This window comes from Euphorbia lathyris, chromosome 9 (assembly GCF_963576675.1).
Source record: "Euphorbia lathyris chromosome 9, ddEupLath1.1, whole genome shotgun sequence".
Taxonomy (NCBI): Eukaryota; Viridiplantae; Streptophyta; class Magnoliopsida; order Malpighiales; family Euphorbiaceae; genus Euphorbia; species Euphorbia lathyris.
In genome coordinates, this window is record NC_088918.1 from 21,488,432 (window position 1) to 21,515,673 (window position 27,242).

General features: G+C 36.3%; 1 long non-coding RNA gene and 1 other non-coding gene across 26 annotated transcripts; both read left to right on the forward strand.

Moving 5' to 3' along the window:
* The first annotated feature begins 5,657 nt into the window (after positions 1–5,657).
* Positions 5,658–8,890, forward strand: LOC136207001 (uncharacterized). Of its 25 annotated transcripts, none has more exons than XR_010676509.1 (5): positions 5,658–6,839; positions 6,950–7,040; positions 7,371–7,496; positions 8,023–8,117; positions 8,703–8,890. It is a non-coding gene; the product is annotated as an uncharacterized lncRNA (long non-coding RNA). The 25 variants fall into 25 exon arrangements; XR_010676517.1 differs by having other exon boundaries at positions 5,658–6,835; XR_010676525.1 differs by having other exon boundaries at positions 5,658–5,867; positions 5,968–6,017; positions 6,139–7,496.
* Positions 8,891–21,150: 12,260 nt separating this feature from the next.
* LOC136207691 (small nucleolar RNA R71) lies at positions 21,151–21,257 on the forward strand. Its single transcript, XR_010676820.1, has one exon. It is a non-coding gene; the product is annotated as a small nucleolar RNA R71 (small nucleolar RNA).
* The last annotated feature ends 5,985 nt before the right edge of the window (positions 21,258–27,242 follow it).

The window sequence follows — 27,242 nt, forward strand, 5'->3', positions numbered from 1 at the left end:
TGTATATGTAACTTGACAAATTACGATTCGGTTAAGGATATAATTGATGAAAGATTATATTGTACTGTATCTAATATTGAAAGGTAAAAGGTCAAAATCAATATGACTTCTTATGGCTCTAGAAGAATGTGACGATTCTGACAAAATATATGTGCACTCATTCTGTTATATGTTTTGATTGAATTAATTTGCTTAAGTTAATTGCAATAGACGTGTACGGCTAGTTGCAGTAAGAACCTAATAGGTCACACACTAAGAATTAAGACCGAATGATGAAATAGTAATTTCAAATTGTTACAATTTTGAGGAGGAAAATTAGAGGGGGCCGAAATTTATATATGGTATATGATAAATCATTTAATTGATTTATACTAGTGTAATCGTAATTAGATTATAATTATAAATTAATTAATTAAACTAATTATAGTTCTAAAAGGAAATATAAATTCTAGTGTGATTATAATTAGAATTATTAGGAAACTAAATTTTAACTATATAACTCGCTTTTGACGAGCTGTTTTCTCGCTATTGACGAGTCGCTGCCGCCTCTCACTTTTGACGAGCCCTAGATTACCTCCCTCAGCTCAGAAACTTCCCCTATCTCCCTTCCTTCCTTCCCAACACGCCATGTTCTATCATGGACCTCGAAGTAGCGTTTCAACAATAAGTGACTTTAGTAGAGGAAGAATCCGCTAGCCTCACCCTGCAGCTGGATGATATTGCAGAGCCGCAGAAACCACCGAAATGGAGATTGATAGGCAGCCTGCTCACAGAGCGCCCGTTCCGCGTTCCTATAATGAAAAACACCTTCGCCGACCTCTAGAGACTGGCAAAAGGAATGTGTATTGTGGACCTTAGCCCTAACCTATTTAGGTTTGATTTCTTTCATGCTCTAGAGAGAGAACGAGTTGTCAATGGTGGTCCGTGGACCTTCGACCAACATCTGCTTGTGATCAATAAAATAGACGAAGATACGATCCCTCATGGTCTAGAATTAAATTCGACAGAATTTTGGATACAGGTGTACGAGCTACCTGTGGGTTTCATGTCTGAGAAGGTTGCTATCAGTGTTGGTAATTCCCTGGGTAAGTTTGTGGAATCGGATGCGAATAATTTCTCTGGTACAGGACGCCAATATATGAGCCTCAGAATTATGATGGATGTCACCAAACCGCTGAAAAGAAAGATGAAGATCAGTAAAACGGGTGGCTCCTTCTCCTGGATTCATTTCAAATATGAGAGGGTCCCAACCTTTTGCTTTTATTGTGGTCGTATAGGACACGCCGACAAGTTATGTACTGACCTCTTAGAACTGTCAGACCCTTATGCAGCGGAGATGGTATACGGGACTTAGCTACGTGCACCAACTAAAAAGAATGCAGCCCCTCCACAGTCAAAATTTCTCCTCACTACCCCGCCACCGCTGCCACCTCCGGGAACTCCGCAGCAAACCGGGACGGGCGCGGCCTCTAGGCCACCCTCAACCTCCAACACTCATATGAACCAGGGTGATTAGTTACTGATGGAGGATGAAGCTGATGAGGGGGTTGTGATATCAGAAGCGAAGCATCGACGCCATGAGGCTAAGGAACACAGAGATACGGGGACCAGGCAGGTACTAAGGATTGTGAGGGGGTTACAACAATGCAGGGACAGCACATGAACTAATCTACTACTTTTACGGGAGCTGGTGTTCAGCCCCGCCAGGAGGAATGAGTACAATTAGTTGGAATTGTCGGGGGATGGGCAACCCTCGTACAGTCCATATGCTTTGCGAGCTTGTGTCCAAGTTCAGGCCTGAATTTATTTTTCTTTCGGAAGTCAAATGTAGCCATGCTAAGATTGATGCAATAAAAATAAAGCTTTCTTATGATGGTCTCTTTGTTGTGAATCCTATTAATCAAGGAGGTGGTTTGGCCTTGTTATGGAAAACTCGTGGTTCTGTTAGGCTGATGGGCTTCTCTAATAATTATATTGACACACAAGTGACGTTACCAGGTTTGCCGGAGTATCGATTAACCGGATTTTATGGGTACCCTGAGCGGTCTAGGCGAAGGGAATCATGGCAATTGATTAGAGATCTTCGCTCTTTGACTCCCTTGCCCTGGATAATAATGGGCGACTTTAATGATATGTGCTCTCACGCAGATAAACGGGGTGGTAATAGGCATCCTACTTCACTTTTACAAGGCTTCTGTAACACGTTAACCCAAAGTGACTTATTTGAAGTTACTATGATTGGCTATAGATACACATGGGAGAGAGGAAAGGGTTCAAACAAATGTATGGAGGAGAAATTAGATTGGGTGTTTGCAGACTCTATTTGGCTCAACCTATTCACGTCTACTTTGGTCTATAATGAGGACGCACACTCGAACGATCATTCCGCTCTCTGCCTCTGGTTATCGACTATAACAGATCGGCCACAAAGACGTTTTCGCTTTGAAAACGCCTGGTTATGGGAACCGAATTGTCGAGAGCAAGTTGAGATTGCTTGGAATCTGTCCCACTCGAGAGATCTGTTAACCCGACAGTCCCAATGTGCTGCAAAGTTGTTTGGTTGGGGAGAAACAGTCCACGGGAAGTTTACTAATAAAATCCGCGCCTGTAGAGATGAACTGTGAGTCTTGCGGCGTTGATAGGACCGGGTCTCTCAAGATCATTTTATCAGAACCAGGGAGTAATTGGACGCTCTATTGCTTCAGAAGGAGGTATTTTGGCGTCAGCATGTGAAACAGCTGTGGTTACAGGCCGAGGACATGAATTCTCGATTTTTCCATACATCTGATACTGCCAGACGGAAGAAGAACCTTATTCACCGCCTACGAGACGACTCTGGAAATTGGGTTGATTGGCTTTCAGGGCTTGACTCACACTTATATAATCACTTTACTTCACTGTTTTCCTCAGGTCAGACAAGCGCAGGGGAGGTTCTCGCTCATGTCAAGCCAGTGGTTCCACAGTCGTGTAATGAGGATTTACTGAGGCCTTTTGTCAAAGAAGAAATACGTTCAGCAGTGTTTAGTATGCATCCTGATAAGAGTCCAGGGCCGAATGGGTTCAACCCCGGATTTTATCAGAAGTTCTGGCATATTATGGGCGATCAGGTTACAAAGACCTGTCTAAATTGGCTTAACTCGGGTTCCCTCACAGATGAAATTCACGACACAACGCTGGTCCTTATCCCGAAGGTATCCAAACCTGAGACGGTGTCAGAACTCAGGCTAATCGCCTTATGTAATGTTATTTACAAAATTCTCTCTAAGGCCATTGCAAACAGGTTCAAACAGGTCCTACCACTAATCATTTCCCCATATCAGAGTGCGTTTGTGCCTGGCAGACTAATCTTTGATAATGTTATGATCACGTTTGAAGTAAACCATTACCTACACAGGAAAACACATGGCCGTACGGGATATGTATCGCTGAAGTTGGATATGGCCAATGCTTATGATAGAGTTGAGTGGGATTTTTTACAAAAGATGATGCTGAAAATGGGGTTTGATGACAGATGGGTACAGCTTGTCTTACAGTGTGTGTGTAAAGCACGGTACCATATTATGAATGGCTCGCACACCGTAGGTCCTATCCTACCTCAAAGAGGCCTCCGTCAGGGTGACCCCATCTCACCATACTTATTCTTGATCTACGCTGAAGGGCCATCAGCAATGTTATCTCACTTACAGGGCCGTGGTGTCATTCATGGGTGTCAGATAGCTCGGTCTGCTCCTGAGATCTCACATCTCTTTTTTGTGGATGACTGCTACTTGCTTTTCAAGGCTAATCTGGCTGAGTGTGAAGCGGTGAAGCGTTGCCTTGCATAATATGAGACGGCTTCGGGTCAAAAGGTAAATTTTACAAAATCCTCCATCTCATTCAATGCCTCTTTGTCAGTCTCTGAGTTTAGTTCTGGGGGTTTCACAGCTGCCTATGCTTGGGAAATACTTAGGTCTCCCCTCGCTGATTGGTAGAAGCAAAATCCAAGTTTTTAACTTTCTGTCTGACAAGTTCAGTAAATGGGTGAATAGTTGGAAGGCCAAATTTCTCTCCAGAGCGGTCAAGGAGGTCATAATCAAGTCTGTCTTACAAGCCTTGCCATCGTATGCTATGAGTCTGTTTCTAATCCCTGAGATGTTGTGTTCAGATTTGGAAAAGATGATGAACTCCTTCTGGTGGGGCACGTCCAGCACTGACAGTAAGGGTATTCACTAGAAGTCTTGGGACAGGCTGTGTGTGCCAAAGAAGTTTGGCGGTATGGGATTCAAAAAGCTGCACCAGTTCAACCTTGCATTGTTAGCTAAACAGGGTTGGCAACTTCTGACCAAACCCACGTCACTTGTAGCTCAAGTATTTAAAGCTCGGTACTATCCTCACTCGAACTTCAGGGATGCTTCAGTTTGTAATAACCCAAGTTACATCTGGCGTATCGTAATGGTCGCAAACCATTTGGTCATATCTGGAACTAGACGGCTGATTGGCGACGGGGCGGCTACAAACATCTGGGCAGATCCATGGCTCCCAAACGAGACAAATTCGTATATTGAAATGCCTAAAGTCGAACAGTTGGCTGAAGCAAAGGTAGCGAGCCTTCGTTCTACTGAGCTAATTGGCTGGGATGAAGAAGTACTAGCGGATATATTTATTGAACGGGACAGCAAACTTATTAAGCAGATGCCGGTTACTTTCCGAAATGTTGACACTACAACAAAACATCACTTGCGCCACGAATCATGCCACGAGAATTTAAAATTTGTGGCATATTTTCATTAGCTATGGGAAAAAGAGACTCGAGTAGAACCTTTAGATTACTTTATATATTTATGTCACGGGTAGTTGTTTTCCGTGGAAAAAATATACTTATGCCACGCTTTTTGCCACGAAAAATTTACCCGTGGCATAAAATTACTTATGCCATGAATAATTTATTTTGTGGCAAGAAAATTAATTAATTTTAGGGTAAATGATTTTTTTACATATATTTTGTCCGATTTTTTGGTTCGAGACTCGAAAAACACTCTTTAGATAGATCCTCTTCTAATTTTAAGATAATTAATTTATTAGTCATGTGTTTTAAACTATTATACTAACTATTCGATACTTATATTTGAAGATCATTAAGTTTGGTTTTAATAGACTCTTTAGTCCCTCCATACATTTTTGCATGTTAAAGTACAAAATTTCTCTAAGTTGTATAAATAAAAACTTATATTTTTAGTTTTAAATTTAATTAATATATTTATGATGAAAATTTTACATAATATACGTACACCATTATTTTATACTTAATATATGCAAAATATTCTATTATTATTCTCTTAAAATTTATTCTTTATTATTATTTAATTTAATATTTTTAAACTAATAATAAAAATTAATATGATTTTTATAATTTTACAAAATCTTACTTTTTTCTTCATCTTGTTCATAGATTTTATTAGAGATACAAAAAAAAAAAAAGTTAATAGTTACAATTTTATATAGATCTATACCTAATTTTATAATATTTAGAATATTTCTCATTCATTTTTCTAATGAAACATACCAATAAAATAAAATTTTGATAATTATATAAAAATCAATAAATCAATTAACATGGAGAGATTAAAATTATTAGGGAAATAAAATAAAAATACTTAAAATAGAAAATAAGGTGGGAGAATACGATTTTTTTTTGCGCCCAAATTTTAGAACCCTAACCCCCTTTCTCTTTATTCTTGGTATCGTTGAAATTCCTTTGCGCCAAAAGGTTCACTGACTGTCCTGTCTCAATCGACTCTAAAAATCCAATACTAAGGTTCTTTGCCGCATATTGATTCTTACTCTTGCCTTATTTCTGGGCAACAACCTCGCCACCAACTCAATGTGCGGTACTCTCTCTCTCTGTTATTTGTTACTTGTTTTGCCTTTTGAAATTGAAAAGCCTGACATTTAATTGTTTAGTAATAGCTGAACATTGTTTAATTTTAGTTCAGCAGAGAGCTCAATTTTAGTTTCTTATCGGCCTGCATCTTAGTTTGGTATGGGTCTCCATTTTCTTTCCATTTGCTTGCATTAGGAATTTCAGTGGATAATCCTTCGATTGGAGTTTTAGTGCTTCTTTATGGACATAATATATATAATCAGGTGAAGTATTCGCAGGATGGTGGTCTTCTGAGCTGGTGGAAAATGGATCCCCATCAACTTCATCGCCTTATTGGGATACTGCTGATGATGTTGATAGAGGTATGAGATTGTAGGTACTAGTATCGTTTATGTCTTGGTCTGTGATGAAGATTTTTTCTTTATAATTCTGTCAATATCTCTTTGAGTATATGTATATAAGTTTGAAAGTTAATAGTAGAAGAAAAAGATTGGAGATTAGTTGGGTTGTTGCTGACCTTTGTGGTTGAACACTTTAATCTACTACCAAGGCACCAGGTTGATAAGGTTATTCCATTCTCCTGGTTTTTTTGTGGAATTTAGGAGGGAACGGGTAATATTTTCATTTGTTAATAAATGGTTGCACAGGGATATGTTGGGATATGAGAGCGGCTGGAGAGTTCCTCTCCATTACTGAAAAGGGGCATCACTGATATGGAACATCCGAACATCTGTTCCATTGGTTAGGCTTAGAGTTTGTTATTATCATATCCTCCTTTGTTACATTTCCTTACTTTGTTGTTGAGAATCCGGGCATCACTGAAATGGAACATCCGAACATCTAATTTTATGTTTGCAAGACCATGATAATACTTTCTCTTCTTTCTATGATAATACTTTCTCTTCTTTTCTAATTTTATTTAAAGTTTTCATATTAGGTACTGCTCTTGGAGAAAAAGTGACCTGCACTGGTCATGTTGGTATTCAGCTTGCCTCACAATACAATTTGTCAATGAAATTTGATACATTAACATATTAATTCTAGTCATATCAGTACAAAATTAACTTTTTTTTTCTTTGGGATCTGCAGAAATCAACAAGGAGCCGGTGAATCAGGAGTACATTACAACTTTTAACAGCTGATTATATTGCACTTTGGAACTTTTTTTCCATTGTTATTTGTATGCATTCTACTGCCAGTGAATCAATTTTTTTTATATTGGATACTGTTACTTTAGACTTAGAAATTTTTCAATATTTTGTTTTCTAATTGGGAGATTTTTTTTATGTTGCTTAGAGTTTCTTTGTTGAATGATAGAATTATTGATATTTATTTAATAATTATTTACTTTTCATTATGAATAATTATAATTGGTGACTCTGTTTCTTTCATATTCTAGAGCACCTTGCTAATCCTTATGTGAAGTCCTTTAATATCAGTTTATACCGACTTTAAAAAGAATTACCTTTTATTTGACAATGGTTAAATTGTTGATTGAAATATTTTGTAGAGGTTGGCACTTCTCAGAATCCTGTCTCATCCAATAGCAGAGAACTTCAAATTAAAGCTGTGAAATTGAACATCTCACTTGTCTATTAGAGTACTGCAAGAAGTTGGAAGAAGATGCAACTCAAAGGTATATATTTTCTCAGGCTTGGATTTTTTTATGCACTGATTATTTCTATATGAGCTTCATTTTGTTTCGTTACATGCGAGGTTTTTCTTCCAACAACTGATATCAGGAGTCAGCTATTGCCATACCATGGCATGTTGCAACATGTGCGATGTCTTAGTTTTACATTAATATACAATTGCTTTGACTTACAACATCCCTTGCTTTTGTTGTAGGAAAATTCACATAGATCTCAAATTTAAAACACACTTTTAGATGGAAGCCCTACACCACGACTTAAATATGTGATTTTGGATACTCCAAGGGTTGTTTTATTTTATTTTTTTTTATCTAGCGTGAGATTTCTTCCTTATTCAGCCTCGAAAGATAATTATTTAGTTGGTATGCAAACTGTTTGCTTGAACTAAGAATGCACTTAAATCATCAGACAACATGAACAAGTATTGGAAAATACACTAATGATTTCCTTTCAAGAAATAAAATCCTCCTCTTATCTTAACTTAGTTATGTAATGGTTCATCGGTTTTAGATTGCAGATGTTTGGTGATACTATATGTAATGTTGGTGGGAGCATACCCTTTTGAAGATCATGAAGATCCTATAAACTTCTGCAAAACTATCGAGGTGAGTTTCTGCCAACAATCACTATAAATATTCTTCTCTCTTATGGTACCGAACTCAAATTCATACTTGAAACTGGTTTACAGAACTTAACGGGGCAATATCAATGACGTATCTCGTTCCGTTATCAAGGCATAAATTGATGCCTTTTTTAAACGTTAAGCCTATATTGGTGTTATTTTGTACGCGGAGCCTAAATTGATACTTCCCAAAAACCATATGCCTATTTTGGTCCCTTATCCCTAATGCAAATGACTGACATTGTTGACACTGATTTTGCAAAACAACTACTAATTATTCAACAAAACAGAGCACAAATTGATTAGTTGAATTGACATATTTTGTTGCATTGTCATTCTTTTAACTTGTATTTTTGACCGTAAGGTAGTTGTTTATGTGAAAATATATTTTTGAGAGAATGCTATAGTTTATTTTGAACTCGTGATTTGCAAGTATATAGCTTTGAGACTCTAAAATGCTTTAAGCTACTCCTATATATATATTTAGTGCTATATTCCTATTGTCACATGCAATTTTTTTGATTATAACTTTTTTTTCTCTTAATATATGATTGTTTGAGACTTGCAGAAATCATCAAGGAGCTGATAAATGAGGTGCAATTTTGAAAAGCGGATTATATTCAATTTTACGTTTTCTGTCACTATTATTTGTATAAGTGGTACACTAACAAGGAATATAATCTTTGTGTATCTTAGATTTAAACTTGGAGTTTTATTAATATATATATATATATTGTAATTGGCAATTTTTTTTTTTGTGTGTTTTCAATAGTTTTTTTATTGGAGGATAAAATGATTGATATTTATTTAATATTTTTTTTTGGTTAAGAATGGTTAAAATTTTAACTTTGTTTTTTTTATTCTTTTATTCGGATTGATTTTAATGTAGCTCATTTCAATCAAAAGTTCATATAATAATAATAATATTGATAATAGTAAAAAAAGTAAAAGCTAATTAAAAATAAATTACTAAAATTTGATCAAATTTGTCACGAGTATACTCGTAGCTAAATAAGGAGTCTAGTCATGAGTGTTTTATTTTTTACCACGGTTATGCTCGTGGTTAAGTGGGATTGGTTGCTATGGGCCACTATATGTCGCCACGAGTATTTTACTCTTGCCACGATTTTGCCCGTGGCAAAGGGATATAATTAGCCACAAATTTTTTCGTGGCATAAAAACCAACCCGTGGCAACTACCTAGCCACGCTCACCTGCGCCACGGGAGTACCCACCTTGAATTTTCGTGGCTAAATATCATAGCCACAGAAATATCACACTTGGGCCACAATTTTAACTGTGGCACAAGTGATGATTTGTTGTAGTGTGAGGACGAGTGGTACTGGTTGGGTGAGCGTTCCGGGAACTACAGTGTGAAGTCTGGATATGCACGGCTGAGTTTGGACGGACCTCAACCTAATAATCTGCAAACAACCGAGCTGTGGCAGTCGGTGTGGAGCCTCGCGGTCCCCCCTAAAGTGAAAAACCTTTTATGGCGTGCTGTTGAGCGATTTCCGCAAGTGCACGGTATACGCTTGTAGTAATAAAAGATATCGATCCCACAGGGAACGTTTTTTTAACAAAAACTTATTTTGGATTGGTTAAATTTACTTTTAAGGTTTATAATATGGAAAATCGTTTAATTGGATTTGGTTTTGAAATTGCTAGAATAAGAATTAGATTAGAGTATAACAAATGTTAGAAATCACTTCTGATTTAGGGATAAATTTACAAAACAGAAACGTTTAGTTCTTTAGAAAAGTAACAAATGTATTTGTTTGCATTAAGCAAATAAAACAACTTTAAACTTTATATAAATTATAACAATGAAATAAACGTCGATTCCTCTAATTTTAGGGTTTTGAACTGCAGTCAATCCTCATAAGGTCGGGTTAGATCGCTACCTTAACCAAATTGATACTCTACTGATGATATCAATTTGCCTAAGTGTTCAACAAAGTTTCCTTGTAAAGATTTTGAATTCAACTACGTTTTAATGAAAACACCAGAACTCACTTCGGATCATTTACCAAAGTGCTACATAAAAATCTATCGAATAGAATGAACTTTATTAGATGAAATATGAATTTGATACAAGTTTACAGAGAACATGAAGCATGGAAACTTTCGACGGCTTGCAAGTGAACGGGTTGTCAATCCTTTCCTTGGGTTTCGTTAGAGTTTGTCAGGCTCAAGGGCGGATCCTCTACTAAATCTTCTCGTTGTAACTTCGTAATAGAGATACGGTCGGCTACTACCAAAATGTAAACTAATATGAACAAATCTAAATGCTACTGTGTTTGTAATTATTGAATAAACAATGTGTGTACATCATATTGCTTTTTATAGAAACGAACTCTAAACTCTGAATCGCTTGACTCAGAATTCCTGCATTAATTCTATACTAATCTTCTTCTTTTTCTATATCTCCAACTCTCCATCAACTCTTTATTTATATATGTTGAAGAGTCGTGATTGAAGTGTCGTGTCCGTTGTGAAGGGTCGTATCCTCTGCGAAGGGATGTTTTTATCCACCCGAACGAACGCGTTTCGTCGAAAACGAATGTGTGCGAATGGCTCTCCAGGAATTTCTGAACTTGCCGAGAATGCAAATTCTCGACCGAGAATGGGGGAGCAAATATTTGGTCTTCGAAATCGTCAAGGGAATAAGCTGGTGACGCGTGTCGCGACCGAGAATGGAGGATTCTTGGTCGCGACACGGAGTATTTTCCGTTTCTTCGACCTTGTCCTCGTCCTCGTTTTGGCGTGTTTGATCTTCGTCGTCTTTGACTCCTTTTGTAGGGTTTTTCTTCTGTTTTTAATCTCTTTTCGTTCCTATTTGGATTTTACCAAATATTTAGGTACCTTATAAGAAAGAAACATATTCGAAAGTAAAAGTATTCTAAACAGGTATAAATAGTATGAATTCGAAGCAAAACTGATGTAATTATTGATGATATTTTAGGTATATTTCGGGCTTAACAAATCTCCACACTTAATCTTTTGCTAGTCCCGAGCAAAATTTCACTGAATTTATTCTTTAACTAATCTCTTTATGAAAATAAAACATATATCTCTGTATTACTTTTTAAATTAGTTAAGCCGAAAAGACTAACTTCGCATGGCAAATTTATACGCAAAATATCAAACTAACTAGTATAAAGGCGATATATCATTCGTCTTGTATTTTTAATTTCGAATTGAAGTATTCGGGACGATATAAGTACGCATGTTATTGAGTCTTTCGTCTCAAGGTATTTCAAAGCACAAAATTTTCTTTCCCAAACCTAAACTAATATATGAGATATATTAAATTTAAATAAGTACTTGGGTTAATCTTATTTGCTTAGTTACGCCCGAGATAAGGGTGGTCTTGATCGTAACCTTATATGCGTATTTTATTACTTAGTGTTCGCTTAAGAGGTACCGACCATGTCATGGGTGGACGCAATCGTTACTTTAAACTTAAACACGCTTATTTTTGTTTAAACGTTCCTTCCATACCTCGATTGTGATAAGGGTGGTCGCAATCGTGACCAAAAGTAGACGGTACTTAATTTTCTTCCCTTTCATACATCGATTGTGATAAGGTTGGTCTCAATCGTGGCCAAAAGTTAAGAATTCAACTAATTGATTAATTAATATGAATTATAAAATTGTAACTTGGAAAAAAGAAAGATAGCACATTCATTCTATATTGACTTAAAATTCAACATGTATTATGGCTAAAGTTTCCTTAAAAACTTCAATTGGTGTTAATGTAAGATGAAATCAAACCGAGCTAAAATTGTTAGTTCAATTTAATGCCTATAAACCTAATTGAAAATTTAAAAATAAGATTTATTGTATCATGAATTTCGCATGATATAAAATAGAGATTGAATATAAAGAATTTATTAACTTTAAAAACATTCACTCGAGACAATTTTACTTAAAATCGTATCGGAGATTTGTGAAAAATTTGAAAAATATTACCCGTATAGAAATAGTATTTCTATCGATAATGATAACCTAAAAATAATCATAAGTTAAATATATTCTTTTTATAAACAGACGAAAATGTAATGTTATGAAATATAATGTTAAATAAATTGTGTTGCAATATATATTGCATTTGTAAATGTTGCTTTAAAAATTATTCTTATTCGTATATGTATAAATGATATATGTATATCTCCTCCCACACTTAAATTGGACCATGTCTTCATTGGTGCAAATATTGATATAACACGAAAAATAAGCACGAAATAAAGCATACGAAATAAAATAGAAATTTAGCAAAAAAAAAAAAAGCATTCAACATAAAATGAAAATTGTACGAAACATTATAAAATAAAAATATTGTACCAAACTGAAATTGAAAAACAACAAAATAAGAGAGGTGAATAAAAGAAAAGATAAAACATAAGCATTAGGCGGGGAATCCGGAGGGGTTGGTGAAGTTTCCACATTTCGGCGACGGAAGAATGAAACCATCCGATGCCGTGTTGACCTGTGCTCGCGCCTCAAGGTATTGAGGTTGTCATTCATCACCATATTATTCTCCACCAAATCATCAATTCTTAAATTCATTTGGCGATTATTGGAATTGATTTGGTCCAAAATCCGCCTTAAATCCACCGGATCATCATCTTGAGGTGTTTAGGGTTGTGGTTGAGCTTGCGGTGCATCTTCCTCTTCCTCCGCCGCGCCTCCTTCGTCGGTACCTACAAATTGGGAACTTGAAGCCCCTCCACCCATAGTGCCACGAAGATGGGCAATACGGGAAGCATATGAAATAAAAACGGGAGGAACCGAAGTAAGCAATAAGTGAGCCCGCTCAACTCAAGCGCCGAAATGTCCAAAATCGGAACATACCCATGGTAGGTGGACATGTCATAATCGGCTAATTCACCCCGTGCTCCCAAGACAATTGCAGTGATAAAATTACTGAGAGGGACTTGAATGGTATGAGCCCTCGAAGCATGATATAAATTATCAAATAGCATACCGATGCTATCAACCCTCAAACCCTTAAACAAACAATCCAAAACGAACAAATCCCGAACTTGAATTTTGGAGCTCTCAACACGACCAAATAATGAAAAACTCTGATATTTATGAAAGAAGAACACACAATTGTCCTTAATCAACTTGCTTGAGGTATTTTTGGAGTTAAAATATTCCTGATCCGAAAGAGTTTGCCAAATAGAGTCGTTATCAAAATCCTTAGGCTTGTCATAGAAAGCACTGGTAGGGAAACCAAACATATTCCCCATAGCCTCATAATCAATGGTATAAGTTACACCATTATTTCTAAAGGAAATTGATGTATTCTTCTTATTCATGGTCAAAGTGACCAAAAATTCTACGACATATTCCGTAATACGGGGAAAACGCATAGAAACAAAAGCTTGCCAACCCAAAGTTTCAATGAAAGCATCAATTCTAGTAGAGAAATCCAATGCTCTTACCGAATCGAAGTCGAGGAAGTGCATATCCACAAACTCCCGCTTGGAATTGGAAAAGTGAATGAATCGAGCGGCTTCCTCCTCCGTTTCAAGGTCAAAATAGGCTCCGCAACGTATACGAAGGCGATTAGCTTCCGTAACTTGAGGCTTGTGACCAACACGCTTTGTTCTAGGCATGTTAATGGTATTTAGGGTTTGCAAAGAAGAAGAAGAAGAGATGAAAAGGGAGAAAATCAAAGGTTGAAGATGAAGTGGGAGTTGTAATGAGTAATTGAATTGATAAGTGATTAGAGAGGGTAAAGAATAAATTGGGAAGAGTAAAAGTAATGTATGGGGAAGAGTTTAGAGTAGGGGATTGGGTAAAAAGTGAGGTGATGTGAGGTTTGTGTAAGGAGTAGGTTTATATAGGGTGAAATAGGGAGATGTATAGGTAGAGTAGGAATAGGAATAGGCTAAAAATATGTCAAAAATCCGGAATGAATCGCCATACAGGTCGCGTGTCACGACCGAGAATGCCGATCTGCGGTCGCGGCACGCGAATTTCAGAGAATATTTTGCTCTAAAATCGGCCTGTTTTTGCTGGACTTACCGAGAATATATAATTCTCGGTCGAGAATCGGTCCATTTAGCTGTTATAAGTGTATTTTGACTTGGTTTGTGCAATTTTTTGATTAATTGTGTCCTGAATTGAATTAAAACTCTACCTGCACTTAAAAACTTAAATGAAAAACATTAAATACAAGGAAAACCAAAGGTTTATCCTTATTAATTGTAAAAATAAAGAGAAATAAATATCATATTAAGATTTAATGAAACATTAATGTACATTTATGCATATAAGTTAAATGAATCATGTTAAGTGAAATAAATACAAGTTCATGTATAAATTAATTAATTTAAACCTAAAGTTAAAATGGGTTACATGTATAATGTGAGAAAAGTATGAACATATTTGTTAATTAATAAAAGCCATATTAGTGTATTATAACCATTTTTATTTCCATTTGAGTAAGAATGACTAGAATTGGTTAATATGAAGAGATTTAGTATAGATTGATCCATGATCACATAGGAAATGGAGCAAATGTATATTAACTATAGTCAAAACAAGAAATCAACAAAAATAAGTAGAAATTTTTATTGAATCAACATATATGTACAAAAATGGAGACAAAACATAAAAACAAAGAATGAAATGAAATCACACAAAATACATAAATATTTACAAAATATTAAAAGAAAAACTTATAAACTCGAACTATTCTATATACTCATCCCTATCAATCGGGATTTCTCTAGCCCTATAGCGTTCAATTTTCAATTGCACGAAAGCTTGACGTTCTGGTGTAGAAAGAAAATGCGGGCTTGCTCGAAAAACACGTTTCACTAGACCTTCATATTCTAAAAACTCATAGTCTAGTGTCAGAAAAGATTCATCCTCACTCCAAGGAACAATAATAGTACCCTTGGTATCGAGAATTATTCCGCAAATTATATTCCTGAATCCAATCTTTTTATCCTTGGATCGAGAAGCGGCAACAAGACCCTCCATCAGAATTTTTGAAGAATCAACTGTATTCCATTGGAATATATCTCCAAGGACGTATAAGTCGGTGTCTCAGACCACACTGCTAAATGTGCGACCGAACAGACTGTGACCCAGAAACTTGTGTAGATACAACATTGAATTGGAGTGAAAGGATTGATTGTAGGCGAGTCGAGGATTGAAACACCAGAATCTAGTGAGCATTCTCCATATGTCTGTGGATGTCATATCTTTGCCAGGATGACGTTTGATTGTATCCCTCGGGGGAAAACCAAACCAGGCATGCAACTCGGGATATCTGAAAGTAGATATTTTGCCATCTCGACGAAAACTGAGTCGCACCCGTCGTTTGTTAACAAATCGAATGGTACAGAAAAACTCGAGAATCCAATCGCCAATTATAGGAAATCGCATGTTGGCGAATTTTGTCCATCCCAATCGTTCCAAATAGCGACTCATGTCATCGCTTATGCCGAGTTGTTTATTCAAAAACTCGTCCATATATAACATTCCAACGAAGAACTTGTAACGAAGCCTCCAGTAGCGCCTACCTTCATCATGATTGAAGATAGGAAATGGCGCACCATATCGTTTGGATAAGCCGGACGTTTATTGCTTGAAGCAGCATTTTTCCTAAGGGATTTGTGTTTAGTAGTCATGGTTTTGTGAGGAACTAAAGAAACAAATGTGTCTGTAACTTAGTTAATAATGGTGTTTTGAGAAAATCAGAATCTTGTTCTGACAGAGATGAAAAGAAAATAATGTAACAGAACTTTGATCCTCTAGGATTTATTTATAGGAAAATAGGACGAAAAGAGGTGTTATGTTGATGCGAAAAGGCATAAAATCATACCTCTGAAAGTTGAAGAAACTCAATTTTTCGAGTTTGAAAGGCCATGTCTGCAGGATGAAGAAGAAACAGGTCTGATGGTGCAAAAAAAACTCCCGTGTCGCGACCGAGAATCCCAATTCTCGGTCGCGACACGCTGATTTCCTCGCGGAGATCAGGCGTCGAAACCCTATATTTCTGATTCTCGGCCGAGAATATAAATTCTCGGTAAATTGAGAAAATTCCTTACCTGTTTGGACAATTCTGAAAATGTGAATTCTCAACTGAGAATTCCAAATTCTCGGCTGAGAATCACCAAATTTCTCCTAATTCGAACTAAAGACCTAAAATTAAAATAAAAGCATGACTTAAACATATTTTTATGCATCTAAATCTTAATATAAAGTCTATTAATAATTAAAAATCATAAAATTGGCGTGTAAAAATTTTTAAACTAAATCAAAAATCATTAAACTAAATTAAAACTAACAAAACAAAACAAAATAAAATAAAATAAAAATAAAAATAAAGTACATTAAATTTAAATGAATTAATCTTCAGAAAAATGCGTTACGAACGCAATTTTTTTGTTTGAAGCATTTTCGTAATAGATTTTGCATCTATTACCGTTAACTTTGAAACGAACTCCGTTAGGTCCTTCAAGTTCTAAAGAGCCATAGTCAAATACTTTAATGACTAGATATGGTCCTGTCCATCTGGACTTAAGTTTACCTGGAAATAAACGGACTCGTGAATTAAATAACAGCACCTTGTCCCCAATGTTAAAGCTTTTGACTTTAATCTTGGCGTCATGCCATTTTTTCACTTTTTCTTTATATATTTTCGCATTTTCGTAAGATAGATGACGTAACTCGTCTAACTCATTTAAGTTGAGCAAACGTTTCTTACCTGCTTGTTGCAAATTAAAGTTAAGTTCCCTAATAGCCCAATAGGCTTTGTGTTCTAATTCGACTGGCAAATGGCATGCCTTCCCATACACTAATCGGTATGGAGTCATTCCTATTGGTGTTTTAAATGCAGTACGGTATGCCCATAACGCATTGTTGAGTTTACAAGACCAATCTTTTCTTGAAGATGAAACTGTTTTCTCTAGAATCCATTTGAGTTCTCTATTTGATATCTCCGTCTGACCATTCGATTGAGGATGGTATGGCGTTGACACGCGATGGCGTACTCCATATTTTTTCATAAGTATATCAAAACTTCGGTTTACAAAATGGGTACCGCCATCACTTACAATGACTCTAGGACAACCAAATCTACAAAATATATCTTCAAGAAAACCAACAACAACTTTAGAATCGTTCGTCGGGGTTGCAATTGCTTCAACCCACTTTGAAACATAATCTACGACGATTAATATGTAAGTTTTACCATTAGAAGGGGGAAAAGGTCCCATGAAATCTATTCCCCACATGTCGAAGACTTCAACTTCTAACATGTTTGTGAGGGGCATCTCATCTTTTCTGCCTAAATTTCCTGTTCTTTGGCACTTGTCACAACGAATAATAAATGAACGGACGTCTTTAAACAATGTAGGCCAAAAGAATCCACATTCTAATATCCTGGCTACTGTCTTACTAATGCCGTTATGTCCCCCATACGAGCTAGAATGGCATTCCGACATTATAGACTCATATTCATTTTCACTAACGCATCTCCTAATTATCCCGTCACCACAAGTTCTGAATAAAAAAGGATCTTCCCAAAAATACTGTTTAATGTCAAAGAAGAATTTCTTCTTTTGTTGGAAAGTTAATCCTTCCGGAACAATGTTGGCTGCAAGATAATTTGCAATATCTGCATACCATGGCGACATGACACTTTTTATTTGATAGAGATATTCATCAGGGAAATCATCTCGTATACCGATAGTCTCACCTATATGACCGTTTTCATCTTCGAGTCTTGATAGATGATCGGCGACAAGGTTTTCTACTCCCTTTTTGTCTTCAATTTCTATATCAAATTATTGTAACAATAAAACCCATCTAATTAGACGTGGTTTTGCATCTTTCTTAGCAAATAAATATCTTAAAGCTGCGTGATCGGTATAAATAATAACTTTCGAACCTAACAAGTATGACCTAAACTTATCACATGCAAAAACTACAGCTAACATTTCCTTCTCGGTTGTGGTGTAGTTTAATTGTGCACCGGACAGTGTGTGACTTGCATAGTAAATGACATGAAGTTTCTTATCCTTTCTTTGACCTAAAACACATCCGACGGCTAAGTCACTTGCATCACACATGATTTCAAAAGGTAAATCCCAATCGGGTTTAGCAATAATAGGTGTACTGACTAAAGCTGTTTTCAATGTTTCGAAAGCTTTAACGCAATCTTCATTAAAATCAAAGGTCGAATCTTTCATGAGTAAATTAGTAAGTGGTTTGGAAATTACAGAGAAGTTTTTAATGAATCTCCTATAAAAACCTGCATGTCCTAAAAACGACCTTACTCCCTTAACAGTAGTTGGAGGGGGTAATTTTTCTATCACTGAAGTTTTTGCTCTATCCACTTCTAATCCCTTTTTAGATATTTTATGTCCTAAAACAATTCCCTCGTCAACTATGAAATGACATTTTTCCCAGTTTAATACTAAATTCGTTTTTTCACACCTAGACAAAACTTTATCCAAGTTCTGTAAGCATGAATCGAAAGAATCTCCATAAACGGAAAAATCATCCATAAAAACTTCCATGATATCTTCAATGAAATCATTAAAGATCGCAGTCATACACCGTTGAAATGTTGCTGGTGCGTTACATAGGCCAAAGGGCATTCTCCTATATGCAAATGTTCCATAAGGACATGTGAAGGTTGTTTTGTCTTGGTCATCCGGGTAAATATATATTTGAAATAATCCGGAGTAGCCATCTAGAAAACAATAGAAAGCATGACCAGCTATTCGTTCGATCATTTGATCAATGAAAGGTAGAGGAAAATGGTCTTTCCTAGTTGCTTTATTAAGGTTCCTGTAATCTATACAAACTCTCCAACCGGTGGTGGTTCGCGTAGGTATTAATTCACCTTCATCATTCCTTACAACAGTCATGCCTCCCTTTTTAGGTACACAGTGGATTGGACTAACCCATTCACTATCTGAAATAGGATAAATGATTCCATTGTCTAAAAGTTTAGTAATCTCATTTTTGACTACTTCTTTCATGTTCGGATTTAAGCGTCTTTGCCTATCCGCTTTAGGTGGCTTATCTTCTTCTAAGTGAATTCTGTGCATTACAATACTAGGATTAATTCCTTTTAAGTCTGAAATTTGCCATCCCATACTTCCTATTCTATTTCTAACAACTTCTTTTAATTTTTCTTCTTGAACCTGTGTTAGTTTGTTAGAGATAATTATAGGTAGAGAATCGCCTTCGCCTAAGAAAGCGTACCTCAAATGGTTTGGTAATTCTTTAAGTTCTAATTTAGGTGGAATTATAATTGAAGGCGGAACTGGTCCATCTTCTCGAATCAAAGGCTCTGGGTCCTTATCTTCTAATTCTTCACTCATTATAGGTTTTATTATTTCTTCTTTTTGAATAATGTCATTTACACATTCTTCAACTAAATCAAGTTTCATACAAGCGAAATCCTCCATAGGATATTTCATTGCTTGCTTCATATCAAACTCGATCTTATCGTCTCCTATTCTTAAAACTACTTTCCCTTCCGACACATCAACTAGAGCACGTCCCGTGTTCATGAACGGTCTACCAAAGATTAGCGGACAGTTAACGTCATATGCAAAATCTAATATAACGAAATCGGTAGGAAAAATAAATTTGTCAACTTTAACTAAAACATCCTCGATAATACCATATGGTCTTTTAGTGGTTTGGTCCGCTAATTGCAAAACCATATTGGTATGTTTGATATCTTCTTCTAAGCCTAACTTATTAAAAATAGATAATGGCATCAAGTTTATGCTTGCTCCTAAATCACAAAGACAACTTGGGAATTCAATATCTCCCAACTTACACGGAATGGTAAAACATCCGGGATCTTTGAGTTTAGTGGGCAAATTACTTGACACAATTGAACTGCAATCTTCAGTTAGCGAAATGGATGAAATTCCTTCCCAACTGATTTTCTTTGAAATTAAATCTTTTAGGAATTTACCATAATTGGGAATTTGCGTAATCGCATCCATAAACGTCAAATTAATATGCAGGTTTTTAAGTTTGTCTAAAAATGTTAAAAGTTGTTTGTCATAGTCCTTATTTCGGACTTTGTGTGGAAAATGTGGTTTGGGTACAAAAGTTTTTGTACTTGAGTCAATTGGTGTATCTTTTTGGTTTAATATATCTTCTTTGGATTTTGGTAAATCAGTTCCTGATAAAGTTGAATTCCCGGGCATTTTCGGACCTAAGTAATTTTTCCCTGAGCGAAGAGTGATAGCCTTTACATGCTCTTTCGGATTTTCTTCCATATGGCTGGGAAGACTTCCCTCTTTGCGGGATGGAATTGATTTAGCAAGTTGTCCAATTTGAACCTCCAAATTATAGATGCTAGATGATTGGTTTTTAATAAGCTGGTCGAATTTATTCTCGATCCGTTTAAAACCATCGTCGTGATTACTTATTTTTTCGCTCATAGCATCAATAAATTTGTCGATCTTAGAAGATAAAGTGCTAATCGTATCTCTTGATTGATTTTGATAATTAGTGATACGATTTTGATTAGCATTAGCATTATTATTATTATCTCTCCAGTTAAAGTTAGGATGATTTCTCCATCCAGGATTATATGTATTGGAATAAGGGTTATTAGTTTGGTTTTGCCCTTGGACAAAATTTACCTGTTCAATTTCGCTCATACCTTCATAATCCACATCCGTTTGGATTGGATTACTATCAGGATCACACGGCGCCATAAACCTATCAATTTTGTGCGATAAGGCAGAAAATTGGGCTTGCAACATCGCAACTGGATCAAGATTCACTATACCTTTAACTGACGATGTAGTTGAGGATGATGGTTTCGCCACTGGTACGTGTCCACGCTCCACGGGCCACATACTACTGTTGATTGCCATTTCCTCCAAAAGTTCTCTTGCTTGGGCCGGCGTTTTCTTCATGAATAACCCTCCAGACATAGCATCTAATGAACCTCTAGTTGTAGGATTCAATCCATTATAAAATGTTTGCATTAAAAGTTCAGCGGGTAGTTGGTGGTGTGGGCATAAACGTTGAAGTTCTTTAAAACGTTTCCAAGCCTCATAAAGAGTTTCATTATCATTTTGAGAAAAAGATGTTAACTCTTTTATGACTCTTGCGGTTTTTGCTAAAGGAAAATATTTTGATAAAAACGCTTGGGCTAATTGCTCCCAAGTTTCAAATGTTGCGGCTGACATAGAAGTTAACCATTCTTTGGCTCGATCCCTCAAAGTAAAAGGAAAAAGGCGAAGTTTGATTGCTTCCGCAGTAACATCTGCAACCTTAAAAGTGTCGCAAATTTCTAAGAAATTTGTCAAATGGGTGTTAGGATTTTCGTTAGGTAACCCGTAAAATGTTACATTATTTTGCAACATATTAAGCAATGCTGGCTTAATTTCAAATTGGTTTGCATTTATTTGGGGTCTAACTATGCTGTTTGTTACACCGGCCACTCCTGACCTAGCGTAATCCATAAGTGTAGCCATAATTTCTGGCTCAGTAACTCTAGTTTTTATTGGAGTCTTGTTTTTGTTTTTGTTTTTCTTGTCTTTCTTGTTCCTTTTAACCATTTTTTCAATTTCTGGGTTTAGCGGTTTTGGTGGAATGCCTGAACTTAGAGAACTGCGCATGAACTTGAAATTTCGCACGAACCGAAACTACCTTCAAAACAGAATTTGAAAAATAAATATGTTAGTAATTTGAAATAAGTAAAAATATAAAATTTTGAATAAGTATAAATAAACCTAGATTCGAAATAAAACATGAAAAATCTAAATTTTTGTCAAAAATTTTGGCGTTCCCCGGCAACGGCGCCAAAAACTTGTTGAGCGATCCCACAATGAACATTTTTTAACAAAAACTTATTTTGGATTGGTTAAATTTACTTTTAAGGTTTATAATATGGAAAATCGTTTAATTGGATTTGGTTTTGAAATTGCTAGAATAAGAATTAGATTAGAGTATAACAAATGTTAGAAATCACTTCTGATTTAGGGATAAATTTACAAAACAGAAACGTTTAGTTCTTTAGAAAAGTAACAAATGTATTTGTTTGCATTAAGCAAAGAAAACAACTTTAAACTTTGTATAAATTATAACAATGAAATAAACGTCGATTCCTCTAATTTTAGGGCTTTGAACTGCAGTCAATCCTCCTACGGTCGGGTTAGATCGCTACCTTAACCAAATTGATACTCTACTAATGATATCAATTTGCCTAAGTGTTCAACAAAGTTTCCTTGTAAAGATTTTGAATTCAACTACGTTTTAATGAAAACACCAGAACTCACTTCGGATCATTTACCAAAGTGCTACATAAAAATCTATCGAATAGAATGAACTTTATTAGATGAAATATGAATTTGATACAAGTTTACAGAGAACATGAAGCATGGAAACTTTCGACGGCTTGCAAGTGAACGGGTTGTCAATCCTTTCCTTGGGTTTCGTTAGAGTTTGTCAGGCTCAGGGGCGGATCCTCTACTAAATCTTCTCGCTGTAACTTCGTAATAGAGATACGGTCGGCTACTACCAAAATGTAAACTAATATGAACAAATCTAAATGCTACTGTGTTTGTAATTATTGAATAAACAATGTGTGTACATCATATTGCTTTTTACAGAAACGAACTCTAAACTCTGAATCGCTTGACTCAGAATTCCTGCATTAATTCTATACTAATCTTCTTTTTTTTCTATATCTCCAACTCTCCATCAACTCTTTATTTATAGATGTTGAAGAGTCGTGATTGAAGTGTCGTGTCCGTTGTGAATGGTTGTATCCTCTATGAAGGGATGTTTTTATCCACCCGAACGAACGCGTTTTGTCGAAAACGAATGTGTGCGAATGGCTCTCCAAGAATTTCTGAACTTGCCGAGAATGCAAATTCTCGGCCGAGAATGGGGGAGCAAATATTTGGTCTTCGAAATCGTCAAGTGAATAAGCTGGTGACGCGTGTCACGACCGAGAATGGAGGATTCTCGGTCGCGACACGGAGTATTTTCCGTTTCTTCGACCTTGTCCTCGTCCTCGTTTTGGCGTGTTTGATATTCGTCGTCTTTGACTCCTTTTGTAGGGTTTTTCTTCTGTTTTTAATCTCTTTTCGTTCCTATTTGGATTTTACCAAATATTTAGGTACCTTATAAGAAAGAAACATATTCGAAAGTAAAAGTATTCTAAACAGGTATAAATAGTATGAATTCGAAGCAAAACTGATGTAATTATTGATGATATTTTAGGTATATTTTGGGCTTAACACGTGCTCATAATGTAGATTTATGAGGCAAAGCAGGTCTTGTCTATGAACGAGACGAGGTGGGGGAAGGCGCTCCTTTGTTGAAATTCATGAATTTGAACTCCAGACCCACTAAAATACTTTGTAAATGCCTATTTCGCCCCCGGAGACATTAGGGTTTCTCCCTAACTCTATAAATAGGGAGCTAATCTTCATTATTCGGGAGATGGATTCATTAAGAGTCGTCATAATGTAGATTTATATTTAGCTTTTAGTTTAGGCTTTCCAGCTTTCTAGATTAGGTTTATTTCCAGTTTTTATTTCTTTCAAGAACGATTGATGGGAGAAGCGCTTGATCTTCTACTTTTGTAATTGGAATCGACAAACGGGTTCTAGATTTCTTCTCTCTTGCCCTTTTATCTTTTACTTTTATAATCTATTGAAGCTCTTTTCCATTATTCCTATTGTCCCATTGCCATGATTGGTTTGTCTATGAATTGATCCCTATCCAATTTGGGATGGGGATGAAATTGATTGTATGAATATGTATGATTAGGGATCTAGGGCCTTTGATTGATCAGTTTATGCATGCTTAATGCCTTGAAATTGTCAGGAATAGGATTATTGCTAGAATGAGACTCGATGACGATCAACTAGCCTGCTTTATGTATATACTGTGCCTAATGCCTATAAACCTGACAAAGATAGGATTATAGATAGATAAGAACTTGACCATGGAATTATCTATGCTGAATCTGTGTAAACCTGGCCTCGCTAGAGACCACTAGGAGTGCGGCTTCGTGGCTGGGCTACGGCTTTAGCCTTAGTTGCCAAAGAACCTAATGCTTTGCATGACCTAGGGTATATGCCTAATCAAGCCGTCACCCGAATGAATGTGAATAGGTTAGATAAATCTTGATCACATTTGTCTTTCTTATTAGGGCAATTACCGTCAATCACTGGTAAAACATAAATCTGAACTCTCAAAACCCATACATAGGATTTAATCAAAGTATTCCTCAGCCTAGATTGTGCCATCCATTGATTCACTTTCTACCCTGTCAATTGTTCACTTTATTTTGTTATGTTATTGCTTTCAATTCATTTAGTTAATTATTAAAAACCCAAACCTTTATTCAACCCTCTAAACAATTAGATCACTCTAGGTAGATTTACTAATTATAACAAATAGTCTTTGTGGTTCAATCTCGTGCTTAGCACAATATTACTTGTTGCGATAGGATACACTTGTCCTATTAAATGCTATATATTTTATGAGCATCAGTCCCCTCCACAAATGGACTCCATCAAAGTGAATTTTGATGTTGCACTGCTCAGAAATGGGAACCTGTTGGGCGTCGGCATGGTGGCAAGAGAAGGCCTGGGCAATTTTATAGCTGCGTACAACGGTGCAGTAAGCGAGCCACGGGACCCACTGCTTACGGAGGCAACTGCATGTCGTGTCGTGTTACAATGGATTAAAGAGCAGGGCTGGTCAGAGGTGCAGATTGAGTCGGACTCGCATTTGCTTGTCTCGGCTATTATTAATAGTTCCTGTCCCTCTTCTCTCTTTGGTTTAATTGTAGGAGATTGTAAGTCGTTAATAAACGATATTGGAAGCTGTATAATCAGTTTCATTCATAGGTCAGCGAATAATGTTGCTCATGTCCTAGCTAGAGCGGCCAATTATGAGTCTGATCAAGGGGCCTGATTTATTCATCCTCCCCTGTTTTTATGTAACGCTATTGATGCGGATATTCTTTAATCAAATCCCTTTGCATTTTAAAAAATAATTAGAATTTTTAGGAGTGTAATTAAGAAATAAAACTCTATAAATACTACATGTAGTATTTCTACCTATATACTTGATTTTTGGGGCAATCTCTCTCTAATTTTCAACACAAAATAATCACTTCATTCGTTTATTCGTTTCTTAGTTCGTGTGGGTACCATTGGAAGCAATTTATACGTGATTGATATACAAGGTTGATCAAGTTCGTTGAGAAGATTGATAGATTTACGTGGACACTTCGTTTGCAATAGTAGATAGTTCTTCAAATAAGGTATTTACGTTTAATCTTTTATGATAAGAAATAACGATTAACAGATCATACAGAATATGGAAATAGAAAAAAATTTGTTTTTCATTGTGCCTAAGTATGTTCTACTTCCTAAAAGCTTACCATTCTATAAGAGCTTGAAATGGGTGATGGACTTCTAGTGGACAACCGAATGCCAAGCCTCTCTCGGGCAGCTGGAAGAATTCATGGCATCTTCTCATATGTTGAGCAGAACCGAGGTGGGAAAAACAAATTTTTATTGAGTGTCGAAGTTGATAATTCTAAGTCAGATTCAGGAAATCTCATGATAGAGAATCAACAAATTGAATCAATTCCGAGAAAATGGCAACAATAAGTGTCACATTCTTTGCCATGCTACCATTATACTTTGCATGCCTCTCTTACTCGTGTAGAGACCAATACACTTCCACCTTATCCTTCAACTAATTTGGTTCCTTTATCACATTTCATTTCATATTCAAAATTTTTCCCCAATCTCACTACTTTCCTAGCAGCCATCTCCTTCAATGATGAGCCAAGTTCCTTTTCTCAATCAGTCACCCATAAGCATTAGAGAGATGCAATTAAGACACATGCACATGAGCCAGAATTGATGGAGGATATACAACACTCAGAAGTTGTTCTACAGAACATGACAGCAGATACATCTCCAGCAAATCCTGATAATCATCAACAAGTGTCATTGACTGTTTTACAGGATCAAATACTGTCGAGGCATTCTCAACCTATGTGGATGAAGGATTTTATGGTTAACAGTGTCTCACATGATGGACAAAGCTCATTATTACTAAGCTCATATCATTCTGCTTACTTTAGTAGAGATACATAAAGAACATGAGCCTAAGAATTACAATGAAGCAAAAGGTAACCCTAAATGGGAGTAAGTCATCACGATTGCTCCAAGATCTTTATTGATGATAATGCTATAAACATTCTCCACCTCTTCGACTTCGGCACAAAAGGCCTGACAAATGGTTGAACCTAAGCCCAACACATTGGTTGTTCCTCCAAGGCCCTTGTGACCACATATTTTCCCTCAAACCCCTATATATCGCCTCGATACCAAATTCAGACTCCCTATAGACTTCAGACAAAGTCACGGTCACAACAAATCTATTAACACGGACCATCCCCCTATTAGGATTGGGAAGGGTGGGAGGCAGATTCGACTTCTTTTTCTTATTATTCTTCTTATTCTTTATAATCACCTCAGAGGTTCACGAAATCCTAAAGTCTACCTCCACACCAGAAGCTGACCTAACCTGCTCCAACTCCTCCTCAACCTGCGTCTCTGCCTCCACCTCAACTCGAGTACTCAACGAAACATACGATTCTCTATCAGACATACTAAGTCAACACACAAACACTCTAAATTGTTATTGGAACAACAAAAAAGGAGCACTCAACACCATGAAAAATAAGAAAAGGTTTACATAATCAATCAAAACAGAGAAGAGAGGCTGACATCAAGACCACGAGCAAAGTGCACCACCGTTCTAAAACACCAACCAGAAAAGCCCAAATTGCACTAACCCTAAATATGGAAAACAGAAACCTGATGGTGGGGGAGGAATGGAGACACAAAAAAGAATAAAAGGAATAACAAACAAAATTCAGATAAAAAGGCATATTTATAAATGGCTACGAAAGTCCAACCGCTGTTGGACTTTATGGTGAAAACATTAGATAAAAAGCCATTATTACATCATGCACATACATGACACATGTCCACAAGGTACCATTAAGAGCAACCATCTTTTCCACCAAACGTGCACTCGTGCAACAC